This window comes from Sminthopsis crassicaudata, chromosome 4 (assembly GCF_048593235.1).
Source record: "Sminthopsis crassicaudata isolate SCR6 chromosome 4, ASM4859323v1, whole genome shotgun sequence".
Lineage (NCBI taxonomy): Eukaryota > Metazoa > Chordata > Mammalia > Dasyuromorphia > Dasyuridae > Sminthopsis > Sminthopsis crassicaudata.
The window spans coordinates 115204553-115219840 of record NC_133620.1 but is presented as its reverse complement, the minus strand read 5'-3'; the positions used below and the strand labels follow the sequence as shown (position 1 = coordinate 115219840).

The window sequence follows — 15288 nt, the reverse complement described above, 5'->3', positions numbered from 1 at the left end:
AATTTCTTGAGGATTTATGACATTAAATACTGTTGGAGGAGCAGTCACCACGCGCTGCATTCCTAAGGAGTATGAATGCCTTTGGAAGAAAGGTATCTTGTTTGGAGGAAATTCCAGAATGATTTTCAAATTCCCAGGTCTGGGGACCAAATCAAAAGAGCAAATGGCAAGTATTCTTCAAACCCATGTCAAGAGTGAATAAAGAAAAATATCAGCATGCCTTAGAAAAGATTTTACCAAACAGAGTTCCCTCAGACTCTTACATGTTGGCAATATGGTAAGTTTAGAATAATAACTCACATTAACATGGCACATTCCTTATGACAACTCTGTGAGATAAATGGAAAGGGTTGTTATCATCCACATTTAAGTGATGAGGACACTGAGTATCTGAAGAATAAAATGACTTATCTATAATCAAATGGTCAATCTAGGTTAGAGCTGGGATTTGGAATCTCATTTTTCCCTTCCCAATCTTAGTTTATCTCTATAACACAATGCCATGGGGCAGGAATGAATACAATCTAGGTCAGGTACCTGAATTGCCCCACAACCCATTTATTAAGAAATATGATGTCTGACAAAAGCAAATATTTAATTTCAAATAATAGAATATTAGAATTAGAAGGGAACTCTAATTTTTTCAAAGCAGGAAAATAAGGTCCAAAGAATTAAAATTATTTCAGCAAGAATTTTTAAGCAGTTATTGTATGTTAGTCTGGAGAAGCAAAGACAAGAATGAAAGCAGACTCTAACTTCAAGTGCCTTCCATTCTACTTGGGGGATTGGAGAATCAATTAGTAAATAGGAAAGAGAATTTGTCCAAGGACACAAGACTAATCTTCATAAAAATATGTCATCATCTACTTTCAGATATTTCCTAAATTGACACTCCAACTAACCACATAATACATACATCCATATGTGTGTGTATGTGTGTGTGTCTTTTCACTTTTGTGTGACAATCCAAGTCTGCTTCCCCTACACAGTTTCAATTACTGAATCTTTGATGTATGTGTTGAACTATATAGCCAGTAAGATTTCTTCCAATTCCCTAACTTTGTAACTTTTTGAACCATCTATCGCTGCAATTATTTAAAACAAATCTTCAAGGCTTTATATTGTCATTTGAATCATTGTATATATTACTGGCCTAATTCCAATGAGGCACATGTTTTTAGTTTTTCCTGATAATAAAGATAGATTTACATTCAATTATTCGATGCTTCTTCTCTCACCAGTTTTTACTAGTACTATGTACTTAGGAAATGATTTGTGGAAAATTTTGCAAAAGTGATAAAAATGAAAGAGTTGTAGAAAGACATAATAATATTCTGTTGATGGATGTGTGAATTGAGCCAACCAATCTAAAAAACAATTTTAAATTATGCTTAGTAACTAAAATGTGCTTTAGAAGTGCCTCTACTGGTCCTGAATGGCAAGGTTAATCAAAGATAGGGAAAAAAGGGAAACCAGAATATTTGCAGCCACACGTTCTATAATAGCAAAAGATCAAAACCAAAGTAGGTTCTCATTGATTTGGGAAAGACTAAATATCTTGTGCCACATAATCATTACAAAACATTACTGTGTAGAAGAAGCAACATATGTGAAGAATACAAAGAATGAGAAACTTTAAATGAATTGATGTAAACAGAAGTAGAGCAAGGATTGTCTGTAAAGATGAAACAATGCAAATAGAACCAAAATATGAAACTAAACATTGCCTGATTAAAATGATCAAGTTATCTCCTAGAGAGGAAAGAAAAAAATCAACATCTTTCCTTTATTAACAGAACTAGGGGCTATAATTATATAATATTTAATATAGAACTTCTTAAACTGGAAACTGAATAGATGCCCATCAATTGGAGAATAGATGAATAAATTGTGGTATATAAATGTTATAGAATATTGTTGTTCTATAAGAAACGACCAACAGGATGATTTCAGAGAGGCCTGGAGAGACTTACTTTTAACTAATGCTAAGTGAAATGAGCAGAACCAGGAGATCATTACACACAGCAACAACAAGACTACAATGCTCAATTCTAATGGACATGGCTCTCTTCAACAATGAGATAATTAAAACCAGTTCTAATTGTTCAGTGATGAAGAGAGCCATCTACATCCAGAGAGAGGACTATGGGAACTGAGTTTGGATCACAATATAGCATTTTCATTCTTTCTGTTGTTGTTTGCTTGCATTTTGTTTTCTTTCTCTTTGTTTTTTTTTTCCCTTCTTGATCCAATTTTTCTTACACAGCAAGATAACTGTAAATATCTATACAGATATTGGATTTAACATATATTTTAGCATATTTAAACGGCCATCTAGGGAAGGGGGTGGGAGGAAGGAGAGGAAAATTTGGAACAGAAGGTTTTGCAAAGGTCAATGTTGAAAAATTACCCATGAATATGTTTTGTAAATGAAAAGCTTTAATAAAAAAAAAGAAAATATATAGAAAGAGCTTCTTAGAAGTCTTCAGGAAAAGCTTAACAACCTCTGGTCAAGTATATTGTAATGGGGATTCTTTTGATGCGAGTTAGACTGGACAGTCACTTTGGTCCCCTATAACACTTAAGCTTGTGATTCTGTGATATACTACCAAACCAGACACATAAAATGATTAGTTTTTCTAAATCAACTCTCCACACACACACAGACCTTTTTTTGGTTACAAGAGATGATTCTCTGGGAAGAATAATGAGAAGGAAAATATTTGGAAATGAAGGTGACAGAAAAATATTTTTCTTTTCTTTCTTTTTTTGCGGATTTGGTTTTCTGGGGTTAGAAATAAAACATGTGGCCATGGGACCAAGTAGAGCTAACTACAGTCACATACGTACAATCATAAGCTAATGTACTAATTCTCTAAAAGGTCACTAATGACCCTCTGCATTTCAAATCCATGACCCTTTCTCTCTTTTCATTTTCTTTGATACTTCTAAAGCACTTAGTACTGCTGGCTATTATGACCCCTTGATATACATTTCTATGTCACAATATCAATAATTAGAATTAGTCATACTAAAAATGAACCACTTTCTGAGATGTTCCATATGGAAAGTTGCAAGATGGGAGGGGTATTTTTTAACATTAATTTTATAAATGAATACATTTTTATAACATAAAATTCCACATTATATGGCATATAAAAATAGAAATCTTAAAACAGAAGTCAGCCACTACAATATAGATGGTAATTCCTTTTGTGATGTTAGGATTACAAGGTGAGAACTCAGATTGTCTGGGAAATTCTCTAGCTCAGAAGTCATACCTTTAGTTCCAGCCTTTAGGGGGAGTTTACATCTTTGAACTTCTGAGGAGGAGTTTACATATTTAAAGAAGAGTACACCTTTAAAGGAGTTCTGAAAAGGAATTTATACAACCTTTAAAAGGAGAAAGTTCATTGGTTGAAGTATTTTCTTACAAGCCCCGTTGAGTTCTCATTACAATCTCTGCTAGGATAAAAGAGGAGGGCAGGAGGGAAAGGAGTTAGTCTAGTCTGGGACAGAGTTGAGACGGCAGGCTGGAAGGATAATTTAGAGTCGACAGGACCTTGACAGTGAACAAATTACACTAAATGATTGTTAAAGTCTCAAGTTTTGTATTTTGTAATAAGTTGACATTTGAGTTCTGGTTCTATCAAGAACTAATTTTATGACTTTGAGTAAGCCACAGATTCTTAGAAATCATTTTGTCCAACCTCACTCAGATTATAAATCCACTTATAAAATCTCCCATAAGTGGCCATGTAGATTTATATAGTGTTTTTATTTACGTGAGGAAGATCCTAATGCAGATAAACCACATATATATGATTTAAAATTCTAGAGAATTGCCTAGACCACTAAGAGGGTAAATTATTTGTCCAGAACCACACTTTTAGCATGTGTCAAACAGGATTTAAACTCAGCTCTTCCAGAGTCTAAGATTACACTAAGATACACTCCTCTTGTAATCATAGATTTAGAGCTGAAGAATTTATTAAACCTCTAGAGGTAGCCTATCCCATTTTGGACAGTTCTAATTATATTTATTTTTTCTTTTATTAAAAGTAAATCTTCCTGATTTTACTTTTTAAACTTAATAATAGTATTTTATTTTTCCAAATGCAGTTTTCAACATTCGTCTTTCCAAAACCTTGTGTTCCAAATTTTTATTTCCTTCTCTCTTCCCCCTCCCCAAGACAGCAAGCAATTTAATACAGGTTAAACATGTGCAATTCTTCTAAACATTTTTCCATATTCATTATGCTGCACAAGAAAAATCAGATCAAAAGGGGAAAAAACAAAAAGAAAAAGAAATAAGCAAGCAAACAAATAAAAAAATGTAAAAATGCTATGCTTTGAGCTACATTCAGTCCTCCATAGATCTCTCTTTGGATGTGAATGGATCTTTCCATCACAAGTCTATTGGAATTGTCTTGGATCACTTCATTGTTGAAAACAGCCAAATCATCACATTATCCTGTTGTTACTGTGTACATTGTTCTCTTGGTTATACTTAGTATCAGTTCATATAAGTCTTTCTAGGCTTTCTGAAATCATTCTGTTCATCATTTCTTATAGAACAATAATATTCCATTACATTCATATACCACAACTTATTCAGCCATTATCCAATTGATGAGTAATTACTCAACTTTCAATTCCTTGCCATAATAAAAAAAAAGGTTGCAAACATTTTTGCACATGTCCTTCTTTTAATTTTCTATATATTTTATTAATATTCCTTTTCAATTTCATTGTCACTATTAAGTGACTTCCCACACCACCCTTCAGAAAGGGAATCTCTGTGTCACAAAGACAAATAGTAAAATGGCCACATCTGAAAGATGTGTATTTTATTTCCTTCATCTCTCTGTAGTAATCATACTTTGTTGTTTTCCATTGAACAAAGTTTTGAACTCTTTCAGTGTATTTTTTCCTTTGTGTTATTTTGGTCTTCATATAAAATGAGTGATTTTGTTCTGAATCAGTTCATATAAGTCTTCAGAATTTTTTTTCTGAAATCTTTATGTTTGTTATATCATTATACACATATAATATATTGCTCAGCCATTTCCCAAATAATGAACATTTATTTTGCTTCTAATTCTTTCCTACTATAAAAAGTGCTATTAAATGAGGTGTGTGTAATTAATATATATATATTGCTTTCTATAATTTTCACATGTTTCTCCTAGTTTCACCTTCATGAATTTAGCTGAAAATGTCTTTAAATATTTGAAGCCTACCATGCTATATGTAAGTTTTTTAACCTTTCTGGCTATTTATCTCAACATACTTTACTGCTATACCCAATACTCAAGACATTCTATGGCCAGGATGAAGTGGTATTATCATTACTTGCATTCTTAATACTATATTTCTATTAATTTATTGTATCAATTATTTCTACTAATTTAGCCAAAGATTATGTTAGCAATTTTGGCTGCTATATTACATTGTTGATTCATATTGAGTTGCAATTCAGTGAAACCCCTAAGCATTTTTTCACATGAATTTTTGACTACCTATGTCTTTCCTTTACTTGTTAGTTGATTTTTTGAACCTAAGTACAAGACATTACATTTACCCATATTAAATTCCATCTTGTTAGCTTTAGTTCTCTATTCTCATCAATTGAGATTTTTTTGAAATTCCATTATGTAATCTAATAGAAAACAGGTGGTTCTTTTTCCTATGTGGGAAATGCTGGTGGTAGCCAGGAATAAGCCTTCAAATATTCAAAGATTGTGACCATGTTAGCCCTTATAGACTAATATACCCCATTCAGCAAAACAGAAATTCTTTTGAAGGAACTGAAGTTCAATGTTTTTTGCATTATAAGGTGGATCCATTGAATGTGGAAAATTATATATCAAAACTCTTTATTCAGGAATAGATATTTAGAGAATGACTTTTTTTTTATTTAAAGAGAATGATCTGGCTTTGCTTGATGATAGACTGCATAAAACAGCAATATGAGATAAGGTTGAAAATATAAGATCATTTTATAAATGATTTTTTCACTCTAATACTTTGTTTAAAAGAAGTCAGTGGCTCTCTAGCCTACTGACTTCTTTTAAACAAAGTATTAGAATGAAAAAAATCATTTATAAAATAAAATAATGAATGGCAAATATCACAGAAATCAATGAACTACAAGAATAATCTAATTTCCTCACAGATAATTCAAATGTCATTTGGAACAATAGTTTCAACCTCTTCTCACACCAAACCTTTCCTCAGATTTGCTATCATGCAACACTCCTGTCATCTCCATTATATTGAGTCTTTATCCAGTTCTCCTCTTATAAAGGTAAACAATGAATCATCTCAAAGACAAGTAATTAAAGTTAAAATGGAGTAAAACAAGGATCCTCTATATCCTGTTGAGCCTTTGTCCTGCTCTTCCTCTGGCAGTAATGAGAAATGACTAAAGACAAACAAAACAGGAGCCAAAATGGAATTAAACAAGGATTCTAGATATTCTACAAAATATATCAGCATCCTCTGGATAAATGATTGTTGACTCATGCTCATATTATCAGTCTAGAGAATTTTTAGAAGTAACTATATGAAGTAGAATTCCTTCCTCTGGGGCTCTTTTTGCGTCACAATATGTAGTTCAGGGTCCAAAATAGAAATTTTGTTTATTACAGATTAATAAACAAAAGAAGGAGCCAAAAGGAAGTTGGGTATCTTCCGATTATGACTTTTCTAGATCATGATTTATTATTTCTCAAATATTTGTTGGTATTTGGAAACAGAGGTGTTTATTAGGGTAATCTCACAGGATTTTGTGGCCATTGTCAATTGCATAACTGCTTCAGTCTTTACTGTAAGGTCAAGTTTGATTTTATGGTCCAATGTTTCTACTTCTGCTTTTAATACAAACACAGAGGAAATAAAATCTTCTGTGATACTCTAAAGACTGAGATCTAACAGTCCCAGCGAACATTGTGGACATATTTATTATACTCTACAAACACCTTTCTAGCTAATGTTCAATCTTGCTAAGAGCAACTAGGGAGAGTTTGCTCAATTACTGACTGTTCTGGATAATGTTAAGGTTAGCTAGATGAATGTTAACATTAACAGATAATGTTGACATTAGCAGAAAGTGGACCTTAATTGTTACATCTGTTTAAATAACTTTACATTTCATTCTGCTTGATTCTCCCTTCTGATTCTGAAGGGCACAATAAAATGAGAGAAAAAAGGGGAAAAGATTGGACAGTAGGTAGGACCGTTAATTCACCTACCTTCATTTACATTTGGGAAGCAGACTCTCAAGTTAATTATGGAGCTTCATAATACTTCTATGAAAAAAATAATTATAATCTTCATTTACAAAAGGAAGTAGGAAACAGGAGAGGAAGAAGGAGAATGTAAATAAAGACAAGAAAAATAAGAAAGAAAAAAAGAAAGTGAAGAGAGGAAGAATAACTAAAATATCAAAAAAAAACTGTATAGTTATTCAGTGACACTGTAACAAACAGTAGCAGAATATAAAAGACCTCTTGATCCTATTCAACCTACCTCTAGGCAAAAACAATTTCTAACTGCTCTTGGAAGATATTCTTTTGTATATTCTTTTGAAAACTATACTTATGTCAAAAATATTATTAAAATGTTGAATATTGTATATAGTTTAGAAAAATGTTGATCTGTTGGTCAACAGGGCTTGAGAACCTCAAAGTGAAAGATTCCTAATTAGCAACTAACAGGGCTGAACAAACAATGTCTCCTTGCCAACTTGAAAATTGCACCCAGACAACTTTGCTGTTCAGTTTTGAAATCTGGTGACATTTAGATGAAGCATGACTAATTACAGTTTACCATAGCACAGCCACAGTAGACTTTAACTTATTATACAAAGAGTGATAGCACTTGTACGGAAAGAAACTCTCCCACAGTTTGATGTTATAAGAGAGCACTTACATGTCAGAGACATTAGCTCTGCATGACATCAGCAATGTTATAGCTCAAGGTTCTTCATACCAATGTTGTTATCCATTGGATATAAGGTGTTCCAATAAACAATGAAACCTAAAGCTGTTCCCCACACCTTTTTCTAACAATTCAAGTATTTTCCAAACATAAAAATATACAGTAGTCATGTATAATTTGTTGAAAATAGAAACAGGGATAGGACCTGTGATTTCACTGGTATAGGGAACTCTTAGTAGAGGAATTCTGTTTCTCATGCAGATGAGCACCTTTTCTTCAATTTTTAGTTTTATGAAATTGCCTGGGAATCCAACAGGTTAAATGACTAGCCCAGGATCACAGAGTTTGTATATGCTAGAAGTGAGGCTTGAACTCAAGTCTTCTTGGCTCCATGCTGACTATGTATCTACTACACAACATTGTCTCTTTGCTGAAAGAATTACAAGGAAATCTCACTGCACACATACAAATTCTGTTGACATGGAAGAATATCTCCCCATCAGTCTGAGTAAACTATTACATAACAGCTAAGCTATAATAAAATCCTGATTCCAAATCAAATAAGTCTCCCAGACTCCTAAAATGACTCACCAACAGCTTTATAAACATACAAAATACTTGACAAGGAAGTCTCTGATAATTTTTTAGTAATTATGTCTGTGAATTGTTCCTTGCTGACATCACCACTCGAAGTAGGTTCCCAAAAGTTTGCATTGCCTCTTCACATCTGCTCATTAATCATCAATGCTTTGAATACTTCTATCATTATCAAATATTCACCGGTTTACATGACTCCACAGCACTCTTCTTGGTTGAATGTTTAATTAGTGGAATCATTGTGATCAAAGGCAATGTGATCATAGATGCATTTCTCTTGTAGTATTTTTAGTGCAGTTCAACACTATCCAAATAGCTTCATGACAAAATCACCTTGCACAAACAAAGATGACACAATTGTGAACATCTTGGAAAAAACTGAAGAAAAGAGAGGGAATGAAAATGGGGGAGGGACAAAGTTGACATAGTCAGGGTTAAAAGACATTTCAAAGCATTAGAGTCATTTCTCTTTGTCTTGGACAAAACATTAAAAGTTTCAGCACTAACATGTGATTCACAAGATTGCCCCAAGCCAAATATGAATGTCAGATGCTGGGGTTTTTTTATACAATATTGTCTAGCAGCCATGGCATGAATACATAAGAGAGATAACAAAAGAAACTTGATTTTTCAGCTAAAGAAAGAGCAGTGTCTGGGAACATATAATCCTCAAAGAAAGGAAAGAAGTATAGAATTGGATTTAAGGTAGGAAACAAGGTGACTAAGGAAAAGGAGGAACTTTGGGTATAGTTCAAGGTCTGGGTCCCATCAAAGCTAGCGTGACTCAAGGCAAACTAACTCTTTGACCTCTCTGTGACTGAGCAAACCCAGTGGTAAAAATTGGCTATCATTGAAAGCCTGAGAAAATGCACTACTAGAGGAGTTCAAAATATGCCTAAAAGGAAGTTGGATTTCTCCCTGAATGAACTGTGGTCATTGGTATGCTGGAAGCATCCCACTGGGAAAAGAAAAATAGTGTAAGGGGGGAGAGAAAAAAAGAGAAAGTTGTGAGAGTAAATATATCATTTCCTATTATCATTTTCTACTAAAATTTAAAGGCCCATCTTGAGTAATGAAAATGTCTTCTATCTCTGCTTGAGAAAGTAGGATATACAGGAAAGAGGAATTATATTGTTTAGCTCCAGAAGGCAGATATAGAGCCAACAGGGAGATGGGTTTCAGCTCAGTGTAAAGAAATATTTCCTCACAATTAAAACTGTTCAGTTGAAGAAAGAGGGAAAGGTAAGAAAATGTATCACAAAATAGTGAGTCATTAAAAGTGTTTTATCACTAAAAGTGTTCAAGCAAATGACAAATGACCATCTCAGGAATGTTGTAAAAAAGTAAAAGTAACAAAAGTTTTTAAAATGTTGCAAAGTCATTTTTCAGGTGTCTAACCTTATTTTTAATTCTTGTATTTATTTACTTAAGAAATGGTCAACTTAATCAACAACCATTCCTCAGCATCCATAGTTATATACAAAGACCTGTGCTTCACAGCATGGGAAGTTACTAGAGAAATAATATATACAAATTGTGCCCTTAAGGACTATTCCGTCTGAGAAAGCATTGGAATCAGGGGTAATATAAGTCCTGAAGTCCAGTCTTGCCTCTGTCACATATTTTCACCATTTGACCCTGGACAAATCACATTTAAACCCACTAAGTTCTTCTATAAAACAGAAATAATAATACCTGTCTCACAGAGTAGTAAGTAAATATTTATTAAATGAATAGTGAAACTGCATGTCAATTTCACAAGAGAGTTTGTGTTCAGGGCATTTGATTCAAAATATCAGCTCACAAGATTGTTGTTGAGAATAAATACTAACTAGCAAGACCTAGATTAATACAAATCATTCCAATATTCTGCCAGATGAATATCTACTTGACATTTTGAAAAAGACATTTAACTCCATTGACAATATCACTGGAAATAAGCATGACAATTTCTATTTTTATTTAATTGAAATAAATATTTATTAAACATTACAGGACTGGAGGCAGTAAATGTCTCAATTTTTAAGAAAAGGAGGAAGGTATGGTTGTCAAACTAATGGCTACTGAATTCAATTCTTGGCAAAATTTTAAAACATTATTAAAGAGACAATTTGTGAAATTTCAAAAAGAAATCATAATTTCATCAAGATCAAATCAGACTTGATGAACCCTTCTCCCTCTAATGCCTCTGTATTGGTTCTTCATCTGCACCTCATTTGCATAACTTAAGTAGTATTTTTACCTTTTCCTAAACAGTATTGCTTTTTAGAATCAAATCACATACTCAGCTCTGCACCAGTCTTTTTTTTTTTTTGACCTATCCAATTGACGATGTCAATCTAAAATATATTGTACAGCATATAAAAGATTTATCCATGTTGAGCTCCTCAAAAATTAATCTTTGATATTGGCTCTTATGTTAAATTTTCTATTAAGTTCAGGTTTGGTTGAGACAAAGTCTTGAAAATCTGTGAATTTGTTGAATGATCTTTTTTTCATTCAATATTATGTATAATTTTGTTGAAAATGATATTGTTGGCCATAAGCCTAGTTCTTTTGATTGCTTCTATATATTATTCCAGGACCTATGATCTTTTATTATGGCTACTGATAAATCTTGTACAATTCTAATTGTGGCTCTAGCATGTTTAAATTATTTTTGTTTGTTTCTTGCAAAATTTTCTCTTTGATCTGGCCTTGAAAATTTGGTAATAGTCCTGTGTTTTTCATAAAGGATCTCTTTGAGGTGGTGATCAGCGGATTTTTGTATTTCTACTTTCCCCTCCTATTCTATCACTCCAGGACAATTTTCAATGCTTATTTCTTGCATTATTGTGTCAAAGTTTCTCTCTCTCTCTCTCTCTCTCTCTCTCTCTCTCTCTCTCTCTCTCTCTCTCTTTGATCACAGCTTTCAGGTAATCCAACTGGACTCAGACCCCTGACGCCCTATGCAGTCTGGGAAGTGAAAGTTTCTGTGGCTCAGGCTGAAGGTCCAAAAAGTCCAGTTGTTTCTGTGGAGCTAGCCTAGAGGTGTCTCCACTTCACAAGGGTTAATCTCTGGCCTGGAGTCTTTCTTTGGGCCTTCTTGTGTTGTCCTAAGATGACCCTATTCTGTCCCTTTTTTTGTTTTTCATCAGTCTATGGTTGCTCTAAGATGCAAATTTATTCTGTTTGAGGGGGGAATCTGAAGGACTTGAAATTTACTAGTCTATTCCAACATCTTCCAATTTGGGTTTTCTTGTCAGACCCTGGAGTGCTTTGCCTTTTACTTCTTCAGTTCTTCACTTCTTAAACTCAAGTCACTTAGGATTAAGTGAGTTGCATAGGATCACACAGGTAGAAAGTATCTGAGGCTTCACACTTTATCCACTATACCACCTAGATGCTCATCTACATTGACAGAGGCACAGAATTCAGAACAAGAAAGGGATAATTTAGTTGTAAACTTTTCAACTTAAATGACATTTGACCATTGTGTTTATTTTGGGGTTCATTCAATTCATTCAATAATCAGAATTACTTTCTATGTGCTTTCCATTTTGCTAAGAACTAGACAATTTCTTTTATATTTGATTGAAGAAATAGAAACTCATGAACAAAATTTATGCAAAGTAATTTTTGGAAAGGGAGGCCAGTAGCAACTTACAAGAAAACAGGAAAGGCTTTATAAAGGACATGATGCTTGAGCCAAACCTAAGAATTCTTAGAGGCAGAAGTGAGGAACAATTGTATTCTAAGAACAAAGAAGAGTCAGTACAAAGACATAAAGGTGGGAGATGGCATTGTCTATGGCAAAAACCAAAAAGATCAGTTTAACTGGAACATCAAGAGAAAGTAACAATCAACCTGGAAAGATGTCAAAATGATAATTCATTATCTCCATATTTCACGAACATTATCAAACTGAGTATTCATAAGAGAGAATGACCAATTTGGCAAAAGGCCCAGAAAATCTGTCACTGGGGTCATTTGGAGAATGGGAAAATGTAGCTTAGAAAAAAAAGAAGCCACAGGGGCAACTTGATAGCAATATAATTATTTTAAGAGCTGACATGTCAAAGAAAGGTTAGACATAGTTAAATTTGGTCCTAAAAGGGAAAAAAAAGCAACAGATGAAAATTATAAGAAATCAAGGCACAATTTGGTTTAAGGAAAAACTTTCTAAAATTATATTTGTTCAAAAGTGAAATGAATTGCATCAAGAGATAGTTAGTTGTCCTTTACTGAAAGCAGCAAAGCAGATGCTGAATGACCTCTTGTACCTGTATTATTTATGAAATGCCTGAGAAGCCATTGGACCATATAATCTCTGAGGCCTTTTTCAAATCTGCGCCTCAGTGATACTTTATATAAAACATAATACCAGGCATTTGGAAGATAAAAAAGTTAAGACAAAGTATGATTCTGGCCTGTAGGGTGCTTTCAGTCTAATAAGAAAATAATAATCTTATAAATATAACAGTAATACCCAATAATAGATGATAAATGTTTCAAAGAAGTGCAGAACAAAGTACTTTGTGAAGTCCAAAAGCCATTACCAACAGGTATGATCAAGAAAGACTTCATGGAAGAGGTGATAATTTAATTTGACCTTACAGCTTAATAGTCAGAGAGGAATGATAAGGGAAGAAATATTTAACAAAAAGAATCATGGAAGAAGTAGCATTATATGGAAACAAATGACCCAAAGAATCAACAATGACAAAAGAATCATTAAAAATCATAAAATTAAACGATCTCCATTCCAGTAAACCTCAGAGGTCAGCTAGCTCAACTTCTAAGTAAAAGAGATCCTGTCTATAAGATCCTCACTGGTGGTCTTCAGGGATTGAAAACTCATTCCCTCCCAGAACAACCAGTCCATTTTGAGGTAGATCCAGTTGAAATGGGTCCAACACATTCTTAGAACAATTACCACCTGATAGCTATAACTGAAGAATGGGATCTTTAATAACAAATATTGTTCCCTTTACAATAGAAAAATATAAACACTCACTGCGTAACTCAGATGATCCATAGCCAGCAACTATGATATATGTATGTATGTACCTGTAGACTACTAATACTTTATGGTAGTTTAAAAGGAAAAAAAAAATTTTTTTTCTGGGCCTACCTTCTATTAAGACAAACTATCTCAGCTTAATTGACACATCCTCTCTAGCCCCACCAAAATCCCCACCACCACAGTATGTCTATCTCTGCTTAATTCTCTATAGTCTTTTATCCTAAATACCTCAAGTTCTATCCCCATTATAAGGCTATTCCCCAATGCATATGGGAGCCAGTTGTTTTATATGAAAAAGTAGAATCTTTATCTCTCAAATTTGATTGGATTCTTATCTCTGATATCACAAACAGGGATGCCAATTAGCAGTTACATGAGACAGCCATGTTCACAACATAGAAAGAGAGAAAATAAATTAATATCAAACTACTGGTGATCATGTCTAGAGGCTTTCTCTCACTGGATTATTTATTTCCCTTCTTCAATTAGCAACCACTTATTAATTTCCTACTATGTTCCTGATAATATTCTAGGAACAAGGATTATCTTACTCAATAAACCTCAGGAAAGCCCTTTTATCTACAAGATCAAATATAAATTTAAAACTATTTACAAGTTGTTCCCCTTCCAACTTTCCCAGACTTCTCACTTTATTTTTCTCCCTCTACCAAAGCTACTATAGTTCCTTGAAGTGAATACTTCATCTTCATTTCCAAGCTTTTATACAGCATATGTCCTCCATGCCTAATATCCCTCATCATTTCACTTCTTAGTCCACATGGCTTCCTTCAAGACTCAACTCCTAATCTCAGCAGGAGACCTCTCCAAGATAGTTCTTTCAGCTATTAATGTCTTCCCCTTTGAGGTTACATTCATCTACTCTATATATTTCTTATATATTCCCATCTGTTTATATATTTTCTCCCCCATTAGAATATGAACACCTTAAAGTCAGTGACCTTCTCTTTGTATCCCCAGTCCTTAGCATAGTGCATGTAGCTGACTATTTTGTTCCAAATGTGATATCTATATTTAAGGCCCTGGGAAGACTGAGTTAGCATCCTGGATACCTTAGAATTAGCCCGAGTCAGGATAGGCAAAAGTCTTTATTCTTGGTCTTTTGGAGTCACAGTCAGGGGAATAAATATAAGAATCTCCACACCTTCTTTCTCTTTCTCTACCACCAAAGAACGATCCTGCTAGTCCTACTCCACCCTCCAATGCCTCTTATAACTATCAGTATCCACCCACAGATGGAGCCAGCACAGGATAGTGGGCAGGCCATTCTCCAAACATATGCTAATAGAGTATTGTCCAATTGGTAATTAGCCTTAAGTGCTTGGCTATTCAAGTGCATCTCAGTTTTAGCCCTTCACAAGGCCCTAACTTCTTTTGGATGAAAAGTGGAAAATTAAACATAAACTGAGTGTTAGGATTCTTACAAGGTGCTAAGACAGTGGAATGGATAGAGACAATAATTATTTAATTTAACATGCCTCAGTATGATTGATCTGATCCTACAAGGAGAGGTACTAAGTGGAATTGATGAGATAATGATTCTCTAATTGACATTAGTACTTACTATAATTCCACAAGATTCACACCTTTAAAAGAGCATATATAAGGAGGAGCTCTCAGGGCCAAAGAAGGACAAGTCCACTACAGGAGAGAGGAGAAGCCCACTCACTAGAAGCTCATTTGAGGGGAGCTGGAGGCTGAAGCTGGCAGAGGCAAAGGACTGT

General features: G+C 33.9%; 1 long non-coding RNA gene across 1 annotated transcript in view; it reads left to right on the top strand.

Moving 5' to 3' along the window:
• LOC141565712 (uncharacterized) overlaps positions 1-15288 on the top strand; it is a 154436-nt gene that overhangs the window by 122533 nt on the left and 16615 nt on the right. The window lies entirely within an intron of this gene.